The sequence below is a fragment of the Danio rerio genome, chromosome 7 (genome assembly GCF_049306965.1).
Source record: "Danio rerio strain Tuebingen ecotype United States chromosome 7, GRCz12tu, whole genome shotgun sequence".
In the NCBI taxonomy this organism is placed as follows: Eukaryota; Metazoa; Chordata; class Actinopteri; order Cypriniformes; family Danionidae; genus Danio; species Danio rerio.
Genome location: NC_133182.1, coordinates 32,839,830 through 32,860,674, shown reverse-complemented (window position 1 = coordinate 32,860,674; position 20,845 = coordinate 32,839,830).

The following is a 20,845-nucleotide window of genomic DNA, read 5'->3' as shown; positions in this document are numbered from 1 at the left end:
TCTATCCATCCATCCATCCATCCATCCATCCATCCATCCTTCCATTCATCCATCATCGTCTGTCTGTCTGTCTGTCTGTCTGTCTGTCTATATCCATCCATCCATCCATCCATCCATCCATCCATCCATCCATCCATCCATCCATCCATCCATCCATCCATCCATCCAACAATCCATCCATCCATCCATCCATCCATCCATCCATCCATCCATCCATCCATCTATCTATCTATCTATCTATCTATCTATCTATCTATCTATCTATCTATCTATCTATCTATCTTCTGTCTGTCTGTCTGTCTGTCTATCTATCTATCTGTCTGTCTGTCTGTCTGTCTGTCTGTCTGTCTGTCTGTCTGTCTATCTATCCATCTATCTTCTGTCTGTCTGTTAATATAAATAGATGTAAATATATGTATTCCCACATAAAATAAAATTTAAAATATAAAAATTAAAAAATGCATTGCTAGAATATCTATTTCTGATTACTGTCGTCAAGCTCAATTTACTTTGTCCAGCTGTTCTATATCTTAAATCATATGTAGGTTTTAAGCAGCAAAATTGGTAATCCGTCACCTATAGAGCATCTTTGTGCCCTTTCCACGCTTTAGCAAAATCAATATACGGTCCCTGGAGAAACCTATTGACCACACAAACCTCGTAATGGAGGCAGGAAGGAGGGGCAGCACTTAAAAGCTATTTAGAGGATGTGTTCACATTCGTCCCTCATGCAGGAGACACACTGCCCTCCTGGTGTTGGGTCATTAGCAGCCTAATAAAAAAATCACAATGAAATATTAAATAGCACAAAATCAATTAAACAGTAAAACAGAAGTATTAAAGGTATAGTTCATCCAAAAATTAAAATTCTGTCATCATTTAGACCCTCATACCTATTCCAAATCTCTTTGACTTCTTTTCTTCTGTTCAACAGGAAAAAAAGATATTGAAGAAAGCTCAAAACCTGTAACCACTGACTTTTTTCCTGCTATGGAAGCCAGGGGATGTTGGTTTCCAGCTTTCTTTAAAACATTGTATTTTGTGTTCAGCAGAAGAAAGAAACTCATAAAGGTTTGGAACCACATGAGGGAGACTAAATTAGTTCATTTCCATTTTTGTGTGAACTAACCCTTTATTTAGATATTTGAAATTTTTAAACCCTGTATTTGATAGAATTTCCCACTTTAGAGCATCAGCATCTGATTAAATAAAGTTTCTTCCAACATTTGAACTTGTCTGACAAATATACGGCCTTAAATAAGATTAGTGCTGTATGAAGCTTAGACATGGACAGTTTGTGTGTTAAAGGCTGTGCCAGTTCTTTCAGGAAAATAAAAAGCCACAGTTCTCTCAGATAAAGGTGCAGCAGATTCAGACACAGCCGCATCCCTGCAGAGGAGAAGTGCAAATGAGACACTCGCCTGCCAGAAAACCAGCAGATACTGATCTTACTGTGCTAGAGGTGTCTGACCTTGCCAGTGTTTTTGCCTTGGTGTAGGATATAGCTTTTATATCCATCTTTCTATCTGTGTTTATCTGTCCTATCTGTCTTTCCATCCATCTATCCATCCATCCATCCATCCATCCTGTCCGTCCTTTAATTCATCTATCTAACTATCTATCTATCTATCTATCTATCTATCTATCTATCTATCTATCTATCTATCTATCTATCTATCTATCTATCTATCTATCTATCTATCTATCCATCTATCCATCTATCAATCTATCTATCTATCTATGTCACATTTATTGACTTGTTCAGATGTCAGAAACCTACCACAGAACCTGTAAGTCAGCCATGTGGCCTGTATTGTGTGTATTCGCAGTCAAAGTCAAAGCACTGTCCCGCCGGAGGGAAGCGACACAGGCTGGACAATGTCCAACTTTGCCCTTTCTCTCAGTTACAATGTGTAAGTCAGTTACTAATTGGATAACCTTTCCTTCAGCAGCTGATTTACAATATCAGATTGACTGAAGAAACACGTTCACACTTGGCTGAACGTAATTGAAAGCTTGTCAATTGAGTGTGGACGTGTAATTGCTGTGTGAGGTTTTGTCCAAATGCCTCAAACAAAGATGCACAGGTTACTGTTTTTGCTGTTATATTGATTTAAATACACAACAACAACAAACATGTAAATATTTAATTCTAAAACAATGCAATAGTATATTTCAATGCATTTTTTATATGAAAAAGAAGTTATAATAATGTATCAATGCAGAGACTAAGACTACACTTAAAAATATATATTTTTGCGGTTTGTTCAAACTACTTATTTAAGATGAGCTGAAACAGCACAATTCTTTAGATGTTTTTGAGTTAATCAATTTGTGTTGGTACAACATGAAGGAGTTGTGTGGAGCCCAACATTTTTTTGCAGTGAAGGGATAGTTCACAAAAATAAATATAATTAAATAAACTCCTTCATTCATCTATCTATTATTTATCTAAAATTAAAGGGATAGTTCACCCTGAAAACAATGCTGTATATTTTTTCACCCAAAGGACATCAAAAATGTAGGTTACTTTTAGGTTACTTAGGTTAATTATAAATAATGCTCATAATCTTGCACAGGCCAATTGCTTAGCTCCAGAAACTCTCAGTGTAATGTCAGGGATGATAGGTATTAATTTGGAATTGTCTGTATGTTTATTTTTATCCTCAAAACTCAGTAACTATTGACTTCCATGATATGAATTTTTTAAATTTCAGCTGGTCACCTGCTGCTCACAGGTGTACCTCAGGGATCTCTGTCCCTTTTCATTTTGTATTCACACCATAAAACTAGAAACAGCCATCCAATCACATGGTTTAGCTCTGTCTTTCATTTCAGCTGGATAACCCGATGGTAGCTGCGCGGAAGACATCTCAGCATGGATGACAAACCATGATCTACAGCAGGGACGGGCAACTTCTTTCCTGGAGAGCCACTGTGCTGAAGAGTTATGCTCCAATACTAATCAAACACACCTGAACAAGCTAATCTATGGCTCCGTCTGGAATTGCATACTTCCATATGTAGTACGCTAAAATCAGTATGCGAGCCGAGTAGTATGTCCGAATTCATAGAATTCAAAAAACAGTATTTGAGAAGTATACCTGGATGACTTACTACTTCCGGTTAAATTCTGAAGTGTGCATCGGATGGACGCTACACTATCCCATGATGCCACATGAGAGAATTCATAATTGGGAGTGAAGCGACGCAACTGACGTGGGTAGGTCACCTGATCAGGACAAAATTTTGGATGTAGCATGTCCAAGTTCTATTCATACAACTCACATTCATACTGTGTAGAACGTACTTTCTAATGGCCGAGTAGTCTGTTTAAATTTAAATGCCGTACCTACTGAGTAGTAGGCGGTTTCGGACACAGCCTGTGTCTTCAAAATTACTAGAAAGCACCAAGCAGTTGTATTTGATTAGGTTTGAAGCAAAGCTCAGCAGAACAGTGGCTCTCCAGGACCGAAGTTGCCCATCCCTGACCTACAGCTTATTCTGACAAAACCTTTTTGTTTTCCATGCAACTCCCAAAAATCAACATAATTTCTCCACCCAACTGGGATCATCTAATTTTACCCTATCTAATTCAGTAATGAGTCTTGGATAATCAGCTCTCTTAAAGAGCTGGTCCACTATGATATCATATTTTAAACTTTAGTTCATGTGTAATGTAGCTGTGTGAACTTAAACAACATCTCTAAATGAAAAGAGATGCCCTTCCAAACACTGCTTTTTCACAGAGCTTGTTTTGTTTCTGTATTTGGGCTTCTAAAGGACACGACACAAAGAGGGAAGTGCTTACAATTTAATTTGAGTTATGTTTCAGAGAATTATGAAAAAGTTCTAGCTCTAGCATTTGACAAAGACAACTTCCAGAATCTCTCCCAGTTCAGTGCTGGATTTGGCTAAAAACTCCTCAATGAAGGAGCAGCTCAATCCATAATAGAAGAAGCTGTGGATTGTGAGCCACAACCTGTAAGTGTTTTTTTTTTCTTTGTTAAAATTGATCTATTACATGCACAGTTTCTAGCATTAACGGTGTGTTGTTGCGAGGACGTAAACGAGAATGTAAACAACGGGAAATGCTATTTGCCACCGCTAATAATTTAGCTTCAAATTCATATTCATTAGTCAAATCGCTGTAAACTGCCACAATCTTCCACAGTGCTACAGCGTCTATCCGGCTGCTTTCCCTGCGTTCTACATCTTAAATAACAAACTCGCAAAAGATATAGAAGGTTTCATATTGCTTACAAATGCTTATTTCGAATATATGTGACAGACACTTGTCAGATTTCATTTTAGAGAGCAGGTGTGAGGTTCAGCTGTGTCCTCTGTGTCATTTTCTATCAGTTTCAGGCTAAAACAGCTACTCTGACTGACAGAATCTGCAAATCACAGCCCATTATGTTAGCTGATCAATCAGTGTCTTGAGGGCGGGCCTTTTGAAGGAACTAGGAAATATGACAGTTGTTTTCATGTAAGCTGGGTATCGGTTTATAATTGTTATGTCCCTTTATGTATTAACACTGCTCTTTTTACTTTTTTAGGAAGTGTTCTGTGTATCTCTGCTTGCTCCTTTGTTTGGTCCTGCTCCTGCTCCAATTGATGCCACACCCTGCCTAGTCAGCTGACTCCTGGCTGCCTATAAATTCTTCCTCTGTCACTTCCTGTTTAGCTGTTTGAGCTCACTTGTGGTTTGTAGTGGTGTGTTTACGAATATAGAAAGTAATTGTGTGTTTGTTAGATTTGTTGAATCAGAGTTTGTCTAAGTGTTTGAGAAAGATCTGTGAAAGTATTTAGTGCATTAGTTCTTGCTTTGTTGACATTGAAAATCCGACCCCTGCCTGTTAAATGACTACTCTGCTGTTTTGCCCCTTTTGGATTTGTTTGCTGATTGTAAATATTTGTACATAGAAATTAGGGAGCTTGACGCCATTTTCTTTTGTACCTTCTTTAATTGATTGAAGTATGGTAAAAAGGTGTATTTTATTTTCTTTCTTTTTGCTGAAAATAGGGAATTTAGAGCAGATTTAAATTTAGATTGTTTTGTTTACTGTTTTGGCCTGGTCAGGTCCTGAAGGTGAAAAACAGACAAATTTTGTTTGAGAAAATCATTGTGTAAATGATACCTTTCTATATTTTTTTTAAGCAGCAATGTGTGTGTAGTCTTCCCTTTCATGTTGCGTCCTTACCCCTAGACGGGGCGTAACAATAATCAAAGTAAGATATATGAAAAAATAACCTGATTTTTTACTGATGAAGCATGAGGACACATTGCTTTGCATCCTATAAACACAACCAAGCCTTAAAATATACTCTGGAGTGCACCACCCCTCTGAAAAGCGCAATAGTAACACAACTCAATTATGGAGGTTTGCACTTTTTTTAACATCAGAAAAAGCAGGCCCTTCCTAACCGATCACGCTGCACTTTTAGTCCAAGCTCTTGTCATTTCTAGGCTGGACCACTGGAATGCTCTTCTTCCTGGACTCCCATCTTGCACTCTTAAACCTCTCCAAATCGTCCAGAACGCTGAAGCTCATCTGGTCTTCAATGAGCCTGCACTGGTTACCAGTTGAAACTCGTATCAAGTTCAAGTCATTGATGTTTGCGTAAAGAACAGCCACTGGCACTGCATCCTCCACCTGCTCTTGAAAGTCTACATACCCTCCAAGATCCTGGTTGGTAAGTGAATACTACCTTGTGGAACCATTACAGACAGGCTATAAGTCATTTTCCAAAACATTTTCATTCCATGTTCCTGTCTGGTGGAATGATCTATACATTCCTAAAACTTCTGACTTCAGATTCATTATCATTCAAACGACAACCAAAAATCTGTCTCTTCCAAAAACATTTGAGGACTTAAAATGAATAAAAAAAAACAAAACAAATCCCCTGCGTTTAAGAAGCACTTTTCTTTTGTATTGCCTCTTCATGTTTAATCACTTAAGCCCACTGGCATCTATAGTTGCCGAAGTTCATAGTTGCCATTTTTCTTTTTTTTATGTGATTTTCCCCATGTTTAATTTGTCAATGACATACAAGCAAACAACCACATTTCAAGAGAGAATAGGGGATTTATTTACTTCCTGTCACATGAGGCCTTCAAGTTCCTACCCCTAATTCCAGGATTAAAAAATGGAGGCAAACCCTTCCAAATAAAGGCAGGTTTCATAATACTAAAAATAATTTTTTGTTTGCAAATGTATATCAGCATAATCATGACGGTCTCTCGATTCATCCATATAAAAACATCTTTCAAGAGATCTATAGTTTTTTTGTATATATGCCAAATGTTCAAGCAGCAACTGTATGGGCAAATACCTTATAAGTACATAAATCATGAGGAATTAGGGAATAATATGTTAATACGTTAATAAATCAAGATTATTAATTTTGTTTAATGATTTTTGCTTTCACAATATGTCATCTAAACAAAACAATTTAACTGATTTATTTGCTTTTGAGTAGCCTTTTTTGATACACAATTTCACACACAGCAAAATTCTCAGAGTGAAATGAACTTCTCCCACTGGTCCCACTCCAACAACGAGTTAAATAACACTAGAGCAGAGTTAGAGTGCTGAATGAACAGAGGATTTGGTCTAAATTGCAGGGGTTTTTTCTACACGAAATGCAGTATCAGGTCTCTGAAAACAACACTTTTGAAAACTCTTGTCAGGGTGAAGATTTTCGAAAGCACAAGGGTCTGTGTTTTTAAAATTGTGAAAAAACGTTTGTGTTTACAAAAATCTCTGTGAATGTGTGAATGGCTTTAGGAACTCAACTGAAAGCTCAATAAATCTCTTAAAATTTCGACTCGTCAGGATCATTGCACAACTCCTCAAACAGAATCAGCAGCTTTATTTAATACTAAGCTGTTTGACTATTTCTGTCAGATGTCTACAAAAGTCTGTAGTGAGATTTACTGAAAATACTTGTTTTGTTAGATGTCGCAATCGTGGTATGTATATTGTGTGTATTTATACCAGTATTTACATTTTGACTTTGTCATTTCTCTTTTAACACACAGTAGTCTGTTGGGGAAACTAGTGTGTAATTCATCCCTTAACAACTAATGGATTGGTTATTTGTGTTTTCATATTTCTGAAATTACATGATAGATAATTTTCAGGGGGTTCATCTCAAATAGTTTTCTAATTTTAAACATATTTAATGTGTTTATGAATATTGATTTATGTTTTGAAAGAAGTTGTTTTGAGTTAGAATGCCACATTATCACATCAGAATTATAAGGGTCTATCTGACATTTTTGTCAAAATTGAGTTATTGACAAATTCTTATTAAATGACAACTTGTTTACATTATGGGATTTTTTTAATAAGTTGTTTACATTGTAGGACTTTTTATTTAAAAACAAATGTTACACATATACTGTCTGCTATGGAATACAAAAACTTTGTAGCTCAATATCTCAAAATCATTCAGAACGCAGATAGAGCCTTATAATTCCAAGGTGACGAAATGCTTTCCTCCTATTCAAAATTTACATTGAAGGGTTCTTAAAACATATTTGCCCGCCGGCAACTAATGTTGCAGCATAATCAAATATTACTTTCTTAAAAAAAAAAAAAAATCTAAAACCTGGAGAAAATAAATGCAAAACATGTTCATGTAGGAAACAGTTTACAAGGCTACATGCAGGAAATCATTTTTCAAAAATCGTGCACAAATGGGTTAATACTATGCTTCATTTGTAAGTCGTGCATCTGCTAAATGAAAAAGTGTAAATGGAAAAACTAATCTGAAAAAAAGAACTACGAATAAATTAACTAGAATTACTTGACAACTTGCTGGTGAGCAATTGCTTTGTGCTAATGAGACAACCTCAATGAGACGTCACTTGTGACCCTATTACACATGTTTGCCCTGGATCTCTCAGCCGTAACCGTCATAGACGCCCTCCTCACTTAGGAGCCATTCATGCCTTTCATTACATCTGTGTAACACTACACTAAAATTAAAGCTGAGACCATACACAGACATTACAGGCATGACGCCAATCTTTATATTGCAGTGATTCAGAAGCAAGACTCTAAACACAAACCTGTGTGTGTGTGTGTGTGTGTGTGTGTGTGTGTGTGTGTGTGTGTGTGTGTGTGTGTGTGTGTGTTTGGTGGTAGATGGGGGGCAGGTGTTGCAGTGCTCTCTCGGGACTCTGAGGGTCTGAAATCACTCTTTGATGACAGCAGGCCCTGAAGACTCGCCTTTACCCATAAATATCTGCTGATCCCCCTCATGGACAGAAGAATATCTGGTGTTTCTCTGCTGGGAGGAGGAGGAGAGGTGAGGCTTCATGTCTATGTAATCCATCTCACGTGTGTGTGAATGAATGAGCACTCGTATTAAAAGCGAATAAGACCCTTCCCCCACTGGCCCCACGTTCACTTTCCTCATCAATTATTACACATGCTCGTTAAATTCTCCCGCACATTAGCAGATGGAAAGAGATTTTTTATGTAGCTGTTGTTTAAGGCAGTGTAGGTGAACAGGGCAAAAATGACCTAATAGGCTAGTTATTACCATACTTCCTCTATTAAGAATTGATTATTTAAAATGTTGTTTAAATATGCAAACGAGGCATTTTCAGTCAATATGGACTTTGCATACATTTCACAAGTAATCTAATCAAAACAAAGCTGTAAAATGTAGGTTTCTTTCAGTTATTGACATAGAGTCAGAGGTTTTTGATTTAGTCAATCTTTTTTTAATGCTCCTTGATAATTATAAACAAATCCCTCTGTAAAAACCTTTAATAAAACTGTGAAGTTTGATATTATGTACGTAAGGCAAGACAAGTTTATTTACATAGCACATTTTATACACAATGGTAACTCAAATTGCTTTACATAAACAGGAATAAAAAAATAAGAATAAGAAAATAAAAACAACAAAGAATAAAAACAGATTAAGCAGGTTTTAAAAGGATGTAAAAGAAAAGAAAGACATAATAGTGTGATCTGTCGGACGCAGCACAGTGCTCATTTATTAAGGGCACAGCTAAACAGATGTGTTTTCAATCTTGATTTGAATGTGCCTAATGTTGGAGCACATCTGATCATTTCTGGAAGCTGATTCCAGCAGCGGGGGTGTAGTAGCTGAAGGCAGATTCACCCTGCTTTGACTGAACTCTTGGAATTTCTAATTTATTTGATCTTAGTCATCTGAGTGATCTGTTAGGTTTGTATTCAGTGAGCATATCTGTAATGTATCGAGGTCTTAGGCCATTTAGTAATTTTTAGACTAGTAATAATACTTTTTAATCTATTCGGAATGTAACTGGGAGCCAGTGTAAAGACCTGAGGACAGGTGTGATGTGCTCTGATTTTCTGATTCTGGTCTGAATACTGGCAGCAGCGTTCTGGATGAGCTGCAACCTTCTTACTGCCTTTTTACCAGTGAGGAGGCCGTTACAGTAATCTACTGTAATCTACTGTGCTGCTGATAAAAGGATGAACAAGTTTTTCTAAGTCTTCACTGGAATCAAAGCATCTAAATCCTGCAGTGTTGTTGAGATAATAATATGCTGATTTAGTTACTGCTTTGACTTGACTACTGAAACTAGAGATCTAGGGTTAAAGATCAGTATTTTAAGTAATAATGTTTATATTTAAAATATGAGATTTCCATTTGACCACCCCTATAATGATTCATACCATTGTGAATGCATAATTGTGCCAATCAGTCTTTGCCAGAAAAAAGTCATTCAACAGTCTGAAACTGGCAGATTTAGAGCACGGTAAGAGTTGACAAGACTGATTTCTCATAAAATATGTGTTTGTTTCTACATTAAGCTTAAAAGTAAAGTCAACAGTTTGTGTAGTTTGACCTAAAGTAAACCAAAAAAACAGCTAGAATACACTAAATAGCCTATCACACAGAACACTGAAAACCAGGAATAAATTAGATGTCATTTAAATAAATACATAAATTTGTTTCACTGAAATTACCGAAAAAGTTTTTTCTTCTGAAGAAAGTCTTATTTGTTTTATTTTGGCTAGAATAAAAGTAGATTTTAATAAAAAAAAAAAAACATTTTAAGGTCAAAATTTTTAGCCCCTTTAAGCTATATATTTTTTCAATAGTCTACAGAACAAAATCATTGTTATACAATAACTTGCCTAATTCCACTAACCTGCCTAACCTAATTAACCTAGTTAAACCTTTATATGTCACTTAAAGCTGTATAGAAGTGTCTTGAAAAATATCTGGTCATAATATTTTCTGTCATCATGGCAAAGATAAAATAAATCAGTTATTAGAAATGAGTTATTAAAGCTATTATGTTTAGAAATGTGCTGAAAAACTCTTCTCTCCAATAAACATAAATTTGGGGAAAATAAACAGGGAGGCTAATAATTTTAACTTCAACTGTATGTTGAGATTTATGGCTTTAAGGCCCTTGTAATTGAAAATTGTCACAAATTGATAAAGTGCAACAACAACAACAACAACAACAACAACAAAAACAGTTAAACATTTTTGGATGGGTTTTGTTTTGCATTAGACTGAATAAACATATGAAAAGGCAAAACACTCAAAATGTCATAATTGGCATGTGTGTGAAATTTTTATTTTTATTTTAAAGAATTTATTTTTATCCATGATGTGTTTTTAGGACAAGTGAAACTCTAATTCAACATTTACATTTTATAAGGGAAAATCCCTTCGCCACTGAGCTCCACCTTTTACCCCTTCTGACTGCAGTGTGTGTGTGTGTGTGTGTGTGTGTGTGTGTGTGTGTGTGTGTGTGCGCGCATTTCTGTCTGTTGCCTTGGGTGGGTTTTTACGTCAGTGCTGCATAGTGACGTATCAAATTCTAATCCTGTGATCAAGATTCACATCATGTTTTGGAGCTGGAAGAGGAAATCTTGCGGGCGGAGGAAACTCTCATTTGTGATAAAGGAAGGGGAAGCCATTACAGCTGCTGAAGGAATTCTGCAGATCAGATATCCTGCCCCTCTGATGCTGTAACAGATACATCTGGTTGCTGTTTTAATGTATTAGTTTTAAAATATCTTACAGCATTAGAATAGCAAGAATGATAATGCAACCTCGGATCATTAATGATCTTCTTTCTTTTCATTGCATTCTGCACAGCACATACTTACTGCATTTTTCTTTATATCTGTATAGCCAGGGTTTCAATGTAATTTAAAATAAAACACCAATTACCTCAGTTTTACATATCAAAATAAACTACAAAATACAGGAGCCACAACAAGTATTAAAATAAAGTACTGTATTCTGTATTTTGAAAATGCTACAAAATATTTCCACAAGGGGACATGAAACATTTATTAGCAAAAATAATATCAATCAATATAACAGATGTAATGGAGGATGGGAGACTGAGCTGAGCATCAAAGTCTTCTTTCAGAAATATAAAAAAGCCCTAATTATTCCAAAAATCTTTGTTTGGTAGTCCACAAGCTGTGCAAATGAGCATCAATGCTGCTTAAATATGAAATTTCATCAGCCACTGTGTGCATCTCTAAACATAACTCACAGTGTTTCTCATCGGCATCATCTGAACGACAGCATGAGTGACAAAGAGGAGAGAGAGAGAGACTCGAGGGAGAAAACTGACCTTTAAACAGAGCTGGGGACCAGTCTCAATGACACACACGTCCCACAAAGCCACAACACACATCTAGAAGAGACTACACATAGCAAATGTGCAGTATATTGTGTAAATTGGCATTGATGGCTGCGTGAAGACCTTTTACTAAACATAGAATCTTTGCAATTTACAGAAGATCTTTCAAAGTCAAAAGCGTTCATTGGAAATGAATGATTGTCCAAACAGTTCTTTAGAGGACTCAGTTTTCTTCCTCCGTCTGCCTGTTAAACGTTGTGATATATTAAATACAGTGTATAGGTCCAAATTACTAATTTGAACTGAAAACAAAACTCTCTTTATAGCTGTTTATGACCAATGTTTAGACACATCACACGTTAAAGAGAATCTTTTAACCTGGTGTAACTGGATATGCTGCACCCCAGGCATGCTTTTAACAATTTATAAAAGATGAATCACTGATCATCTGATATTAGGTATATATATATTATTATATAGTATTATGATCATTATTATCAATAGTTTTACAGCACACTCACTGTTTATTAGTACTATTTAATTGCATTTCATAAAGTGTTTGGACTCACAAACTGTCTTAACAGCAGATGGAAAATGAGTAAACATAATCTTATATAATGCACAGCATAACTGAGTACACCCTCTTTGAAAATAAATATTTTGATCAATTTCTCAGTAAATATACATGATTTATTCTAGTGTGTAAACAAAACAACACTTATCTTTATAATTATAAGTGTGTGTGTGTGTGTGTGTGTGTGTGTGTGTGTGTGTGTGTGTGTGTGTGTGTGTGTGTGTGTGTGTGTGTGTGTGTGTGTGTGTGTGTGTGTGAGAGAGATCTCTTGGTTATTTTGTTAGATTCGTTCCAGTTTTGGATTTGGCAAATTTAAAAATAAAAAGAGAGATCAGTGTGAGGTGCATTTATCTACACTGTAAAAAAAATTCAGGATTCCAAACAAATCAATTAAATTCACTATTATTAACAATTAGGTGGATTAAACATTTGGTTGTTTCAGCTCAATTTGTTTATTTATTCATTTTTTTCGGCTTAGTCCGTTTATTCATCAGGGGTCGCCACAGTGAATGAACTGCCAACTTATTCAGCATATGTTTTGTGCAGCAGATGCCCTGCCAGCTGCAACCCATCACTGGGAAACACCCATACACAATTGCAATCACACACATACACTCCGACCAATTTAGCTTATTCAGTTCACCTACACCACATGTCTTTGGACTGTGGGGGAAACCGGAGCACCTGGAAGAAACCCACACCAACACCGGGAGAACATGCAAACTCCACACAGAAACGCCAACTGACCCAGCCGAGGCTCAAACCAGCCCCCTTCTTGCTGTGAGGCGATCGTGCTACCTACTACTCCACTGTGACACCCAGCTCAATTTAAATAAACATTGTGAATAAGCAGAAAAAAATATTTTTTGAGTGTAAATTGTAAAAAAATGCTGGCTTCCAAACAATCCCATATTTTGTCCCATAGCAAATCAGTTAAGTAATTGTTTTTTCAAATTTTATGTTGATTGAACATAAAAAAAATTAAGCTGTCCCACAAAAAAAAAAACAAGAAAAAAAAACAAGACAAGAATTGTGTTTCAGCTCTTTAAATAAGCAATTTGAATAAGCAGCATTTTGGGGCACTATACAGTGTATACTCTTTAGTATATACACTTTAGTACACCTGTCTAACTAGTCGTTAACACAAAATTCTAAGCAGCCAATCACATGGCAGCAACTCAATGCATTTAGCCATGTAGATATGGTCAAACTGAGCACCAGAATGGGGAGGAAAGGTGCTTTAAGTGACTTTGAATGTGGCTAGTTGTTGGTGGCAGACAGCCTGGTCTGAGTATTTCAGAAACTGCTGGTCTCCTGGAATTTTCACACACAACCATCTCTAGGGTTTGTAGAGAATGGCCCAAAAAGAAGTAAATATCCAGTGAGTGGCAGTTGTGTGGGCGTTAATTCCTTGTTGATGCCAGAGGTCAGAGGACGCCAGACTGGTTACAGCTGATAGAAAGGCAACATTAATTCAAATAACCACTCGTTAAACATGAGATATGCAGAAGAGCATCTCTGAATGCACAACACCTCCAACCATGAGGCGGATGGGCTACAGCAGCAAAAGACCACACAGAGTGCCACATCTGTCAGCTAAGAACAGGAAACTAAGGCTCACCGAAACTGGACAATAGAAGATTGGAAAAACGTTGCCGGGTCAGAGTTTGGGATCTACAACATGGAAGTATGGATTCATCTTGCCTTGTATCAACGATTCAGGCTGGTGGTGTAATGGTGTGGGGATATTTTCTTGGCAAACTTTGGGCCCATTAGTACCAATTGAGCATCGTGTCAATGCCACAGTCTACCTGAGTATTGTTGCTGACCATGTCCATCCCTTTATGACCACCGTGTACCCATTTTCTGATGGCTATTTGCAGCAGGATAATGCATCATGTCAAAGCACAAATAATCTCAGACTAAATTCTTGAACATGACAATGAGTTCACTAAACTCAAATGGCCTCCACAGTCACCAGAACTCAATACAATAGAGCACCTTTGGCATGTGGTGGAACGGGACATTTGCATCATTATTGTGCAGCCGACAAATCTGCAGCAACTGCGTAATGCTATCACATCAATATAGACCAAAATCTTGGAGGAAAGTTTCCAGTACCTCGTTGAATCTATGACATGAAGGATGAAGGCTGTTCTCAAGGTGGGTCCAACCCGGTACTAGAAAGGTGTACCTAATAAAGTGTCCGGTGAGTGTATGTTTGTATACATGCTTTCAAGAGATTTGTGGAATTCCTTCATGTTTGGAACCAATGTAAAACTACAGATAATTAACAACTGTTTTAAAGCACACATTACCATATATTTATTATTGTAAAAGTTTTTGGCATAAAAGAAACAACTCAAATGAACAATTTAAATAGAGCGAGAATTAGCAATCAATTAGTGGAGTCACCCTTTGTGTGTTGTAGGTATGAATGTGTGTGTGTGTGTGTGGGTGTGTGTGTGTGTGTGTGTGTGTGTGTCGGTGCTGCCAGACTATGCTTTATTTACTCAGCTCTCACAAAACCCCCTTCACCAGATGGGAACCAACAGGGCAAGGGGGGGAAAGAGAGAGGAAAAGAGAGAGAGAGAGGAAACAGAGGACAAGAGAGGATTGGGAGGTGTGTTCCTCATACTCATAGCCATGAGGGCTTCTTTGTTCCCCATCAGACCCCTTTTGCAGCATGACGGGGCGACACAGGCTGCCTGTAAAATCTCATTAAAAGAGAGAGAGAGAGACAAGCCTCAAGAGGGCTTGAGATCCCATTAAGACGTCGCCATGTAGACTTCAGTCATACAGCGCTGTGGACTCCTGTCAACATGCATGAACTGAAACACCAGTGGAAGAGAAATAAAGCCAGATTTTTAACCAAGAGCAAAACAGAACAGACATTTTTTAAATGATCTCTAAGACAGCAGAACATTCTAAAAAAACAACAAAATTATAAAACAAACTAATATCTAATTATGTAATAATGTAATATAATTAAAACTGAATATTAATGAAGATGTGTATGCAAAGGTAATCAAATTAATCAAGCATGTATTACTAAAGCAATCAAATTAAAAGCGAATACTATTGAAGATACACTCAAGAAATGATGTTTGCTGTTTCTTTAAAATTATTATTTAAAATGAGCTGAAACACAATTTTTTTGTTTTATGTTCAATCCAATTAAATTTGCCAAAACTAATAAGTTAACTTAATTCCACAATGTTTCTCGAATGCAAATCGATTGTGTGGAAGCCAGCAATTTTTACAGTGTATGTATGGATATGTTCTGTTATTTAACTTGATATATAGGCAAATGAGAATGATATTACACCAGTATGGGTCAAAGATGAAAAAGGGGTTTTCAACTATCGAAACAATTTCTATTTCTATCTCTATTGTTCAGATTTATTTATCATGAGGAAAAATTGTTTCCATCATATTGTTTTACCTTGATTTACAGAAGAAACATGCTAAAATGTTTAGTGTTAATACTGTATACAAAAGTTTCTATAGCCAAAATTTTGTCAGCCATTTAGAATGTCACCAACAAACTACTGCTGTCATTTTAAACCTATACGTTGTCACTATCCCTTAAACCACTAGGTTTTACTTTGTCCTTTAATAATTTCAAATATTAATTAAAATGTAGTGTGTCTTTAAACACCATACTTAAAGTGTAAATGAGTTAAACTGAATGATGGAACAAAACTTCAACATATTCTGAGAGTTTATTTTTTATCTAAATTGATCCCAATCTGCTTTCCTATATGTCCACTATCTAAATTTTATTTGAGACAGAAACAAATAGAATATTTTTTTCTAATTATATTATAAAAAAAAGACAAAACCTTTAAAAATCTTAATAAACATCACTGAGGTGTTTTTTTTTTTTTTTTTTTACGGTGGCCGAGAGAGCTTAACATGCTGCAATTTAAGAAAACACATGCAATTATAAAAACATCAGCAAATTAAGAAAAGATTTTTATCCGTTTTGCAGCACACATGCTGGAATTCCACACAATTCCAACACATTTTTAAAGAACATGCTGCATTTTCCCACAACACAAACCAATTAATAAAACACGCTACATTTTCCCAGAAAGCAAACAATTCACAAAGATGTGCTGCATTTTCTTACAAAACTTGCAATAACAACGGAACACTACGGAAATGTTTCAAGGGAACCCAAAAACTGCTGTGCCATGACTAATGCCAAATTGCTCAGTGAAGTTGTGGGTGATATTGTATTTTGTATTTTATTACTTTAATTAATGATAACCTGATAAGTCTATCATGTTTTAGGACCCCCTCAAAATATTTCTGTTGTGTCCCCTGCTATTTGATATTGTTGTGTGAAAATGCAGCGCATTTTTTAAAAATGTGTTTGCATTGTGAGGGTTTGCAGCACGTGTGTTGTGAACTGGATGAAGATCTTTTCTTAATTTGCTTAATTTGATGTGTTTTCTTAATATGCATCAGTAAAGCTCTCCCCGCCACCATAGTTTTTCACATTTTTGTACCTCTAGTTAATAGTTTATAGTAATCGTACCCCAAGTTTAGTTGATTTTTTTAAAGACACATTTAAAGATTTAACTAGGTTAACTAGGCAGGTTAGGGTAATTAGGCAAGTTATTGTATAATGATGGTTTGTTCTATAGATTATCGAGAACAAAAAATTAGCTCAAATGTGCTAATAATTTTGACCTTAAAATGTTTTTAAAAAATTTAAAACTGTTTTTATTCTAGCCAAAATAAACAAATAAGACTTTTTCCAGAAGAAAAAATATTTTCAGACATACTGTGAAAATGTCTTTGCTCGGTTAAACATCATTTAGGAAATATTTAAAAAAGAAAAAAGATCAAAGGGGGCTAATAATTCTGACTTCAACTATATTTAAAACAAATAGTTTTTAGGGATCATATATACCTTGTCATATTTTCCGCCCCTTAGTAGCACACACACACGTGGTGACCTGTCTCCTATGTTCTCTCCACTTCATGGCTGATTATTGATTCGACTGGTGTTGTGTAGACACCTCCTCTGCAGATTTGATTAGTCACACAGAGGTGACAGAGGGGAAGTAAAGCTCTTAGATTAGAGAGCGTGATGGCAGACACAAGGAGAGAGAAATGCTGACAAACAGCTTGGAAAAGGTAAAAAAATAAGGAAGAAATGTGCATGATTAGTGCATGTGTTTAATTGGGGAGTAATTAATAAAGCTTTGGATACATTTTGAGGGAAACAAGAGATCATATTATGACACCTGTTGTTTTTATCCGGTTTGATGTCGTCATTAATTACTTCATGGCACCTCGCTGTCTAGTGCACTGGATAATGACATTCTGGCTATTTCACTAATAAAAACACAAACATTGCAGAATATTTCTGGCACAAATCTTTCTGTGCATGATTGTGCCGAGAGTGTTAAATCACACAGCCTGTAAAAAGCCAAAAGTGAAAATAAAACCTCCAAGTGTGAGCACACATCAAGGAGAGCTCTCGGGAGAGCGCTCTGCTTTTTATGACTTGACACAGTCACATGAAAGTCAATGAAAAAAATCTTCAGAGGCCATCCGACAGGGCTTAGATAGTGCAATTAATTGTAAGACCTGGAACCAGCTTTCAAAGAACCAGCCAGGTGTGGACAGTTTGAGCTAAATGAGGAAAAGTTAATGATTACCAAGAATAACGATCAAAGCAAGTCTGCACAACATTCAAAGTATCTTCTTGAATTTTCAATGTGGAAGCAAATTGATGTCTGTAAATGTGTGATTCCCTATAGAAAATAAATAGGCAAATGCCACAGTTCAATAAACAGGAAATCATGAACATCTATCATGAACACTTTCTGGATTTAGTATGGTAATGAATATGTATATGGCAATGTTGGTGTATTTGGTCTTGGTGGTATAGATCTGTTATGCTGCTGCTGCTTTGATTATTATGGCAGAGCAAGTACCATGACCTGCTACTTCCAGTATATACACAGAAATGCCATGTGAGAATATAACACACTGCTGCTGCAAACGTAATACATATGTAACCCCCGTAGCAGATCTAAATATTTAATTATTTTTTTAATTATTTGAAATGGACATCACTATTACACTGGACAACCATATGCATTTGTTTAAGTGTTTTAGCAAACTTGCTAATTCTCAACGCCTGTACAGGTGGAGCTGGGGTGGAGGAGGGTCTCCGAAATGATGAGAAGCACTTACACTGGTGAGAAGCAAGCTCATTGGCTGCCGAGTTGACAGCAACCAATTTCCTGTGCCATGTAGTTAATGGCACAGGAGAAGATTAGGTGAACCTATCAGTCTGAATGGACACATCAATTTCTTTTAAACATGAGAAAAAACATTCAAATTATATGGTAAAATACTGCTTTCAGTGCTTTAAAATATTACTCTTTACTATTATTTTACTACAAATAATACTTGTAGTTAAAACTTTAAACCATGGTTTTGTCACACTTATACTTTTACCAGGGCATTTGCAAGTGTGGTTATTCAAATGATAATATGTAAAAACTAAACATACTAATCCTGCTTTATTATAACAAAATGGTTAATTTTGGAAGAGGATAACACCAAAAGTCACATTTAAATTTACGGCTGCTGTGACCTGAAAAATTTGGACTGTTGCTAGAAAGATACAGCTGTGGCCGGAAGTTAACAAGAACTATTTATATCATTTATGAAATTAAACATTAATTGTATTTTATTAACGTCTACCCTTACTGTCACAGTAATGTAAAAACAGTAATTATACTGAGTATTATTGGCACAGTGGGTAGCGCTGTCACCACACAGCAAGAAACACTTCTTGTAGAAGAAACACGATAAAATGTTATTTAGTGTTAATACTGTATACAAAAGTTTCCTTAGCCAAAGTTTTGTCAGCCATTATTAGAATTAGAATGTCACCAACATACCACTCATTTTAAATCTATACTTCATCACAATCCATTAAACCACTAGGTTTTACTTAATTGTCCTTTATTCATTTTAAATATTAATTAATATGGGCAATGCGGTGGCACAGTGGGTAGCACGATTGCCTCACAGCAAGAAGGTCGCTAGTTCGAACCTTGGCTGGGTCAGTTGGCATTTCTGTGCGGAGTTTGCGTAGGTGCTCTGGTTTCCCCCACAGTCCAAAGACATGCGCTATAGGTAAACTGGGTAAGCTAAATTTTTCGTAGTGTATGTGTGTGAATGAGAGTGTATGGGTGCTTCCCAGTGATGGGTTGCAGCTGGAAGGGCATCCGCTTCGTAAAATATATGCTGGATAAGTTGGTGGTTCATTCCGCTCTGGCGACCCCACATTAATAAAGGGACTAAGCTGAAAATGAATGAATGAATGAATTGTATTTTATTAATGCCTACTACAACCCAACCCTAACACTAAATGAAGTCTGCTTAAATATGCCAATCACTTTCCAGCTTGACCTATGGTGAGAGCTTGGGGGCGTGGCTGCTGTAGCAGGTTGTACTACTCAGGTTAAGCCAGGGGGTGTTTGGTCTGTGTGTGATAATGGCTGGTGTGTTAAATGCGAACATAAATAAATAATGCAGAAGTGCAGGCCAACTTTTTTAACAATTGCCAAGATTCTAAAGATGTTTAAACACTGAAGGTGATTTTGCAAGATAGAAAAAATTTTACAGAATCAGAATGTCTGTTTTGGGATTGTCCTCAAACAGATAAGCTGAATTGAAATTTTGTCACATGTTAGCTCTTTACCATCAAGCCCCATGGAAATATCCTAGTCAAATTATTTTGAGGAAAATCTTAGAAAAGGGTGAGCTGTACAGTAAGTAAGATTAGCAAAGGCTTTTTAAAATCAATGCTTTTATTTGGGTAATTCTATAAACAAGAACATAAACACCACAATACTTCATCTTTCTTGTTTGTTCATCCTAATGGGGTAAACGCACATTGACTTCAGCCAACCTCTTCCATACTTTCTATTTTAAAATTGGCACGTTTAAGGTCGGATTTCTTTAAAAATCAGTGATCTCCACTGCCTGATATGAAGCGGGTCTCAGACCGGACAAAAAAACACTGAATTAAATTCCATTTCCCCCAGTCATGTCTTAAAAATATGACCGTTTATTTTAGTATTTTCAATGGAGTTTCTGCGTTTGCTTATGTGGCACCCACAGAACATTTTCTTACGGGTGGCCAATTACCACACCATGTCTTGGGGTGGTACACAAAAAAATATGAATTGTTCATATATTGTAAATAATTAGTAAAGTTACATTTTTGTTTATGGTAAAAACAATAATGTAGTTTTAATTTATTTCATTAATTACTCTTAAAATACTGCAATTTGTTCTTTAAAATAATTCAGCAAGTACACGTGCAAACCAAATAAAAATCTATATTTAGTTTTAAAAACACTTTTCAGGTCAGTTATTTTTCACATGGTTGTATTGTACAGCAGACAGCATATGCCATGTCTAAAATTAACGAAGATTAATAAATTAATAAAACAGACAAATTAACTAACTGATAATAATATAATTTATTCATGTTCCTTTTTGAGCCACAATATTATTAATATTATATATTATTAATAATATATTATATAAAAATAATCTTCAATTAATGTACAGTAACGTTTTCCAAAATT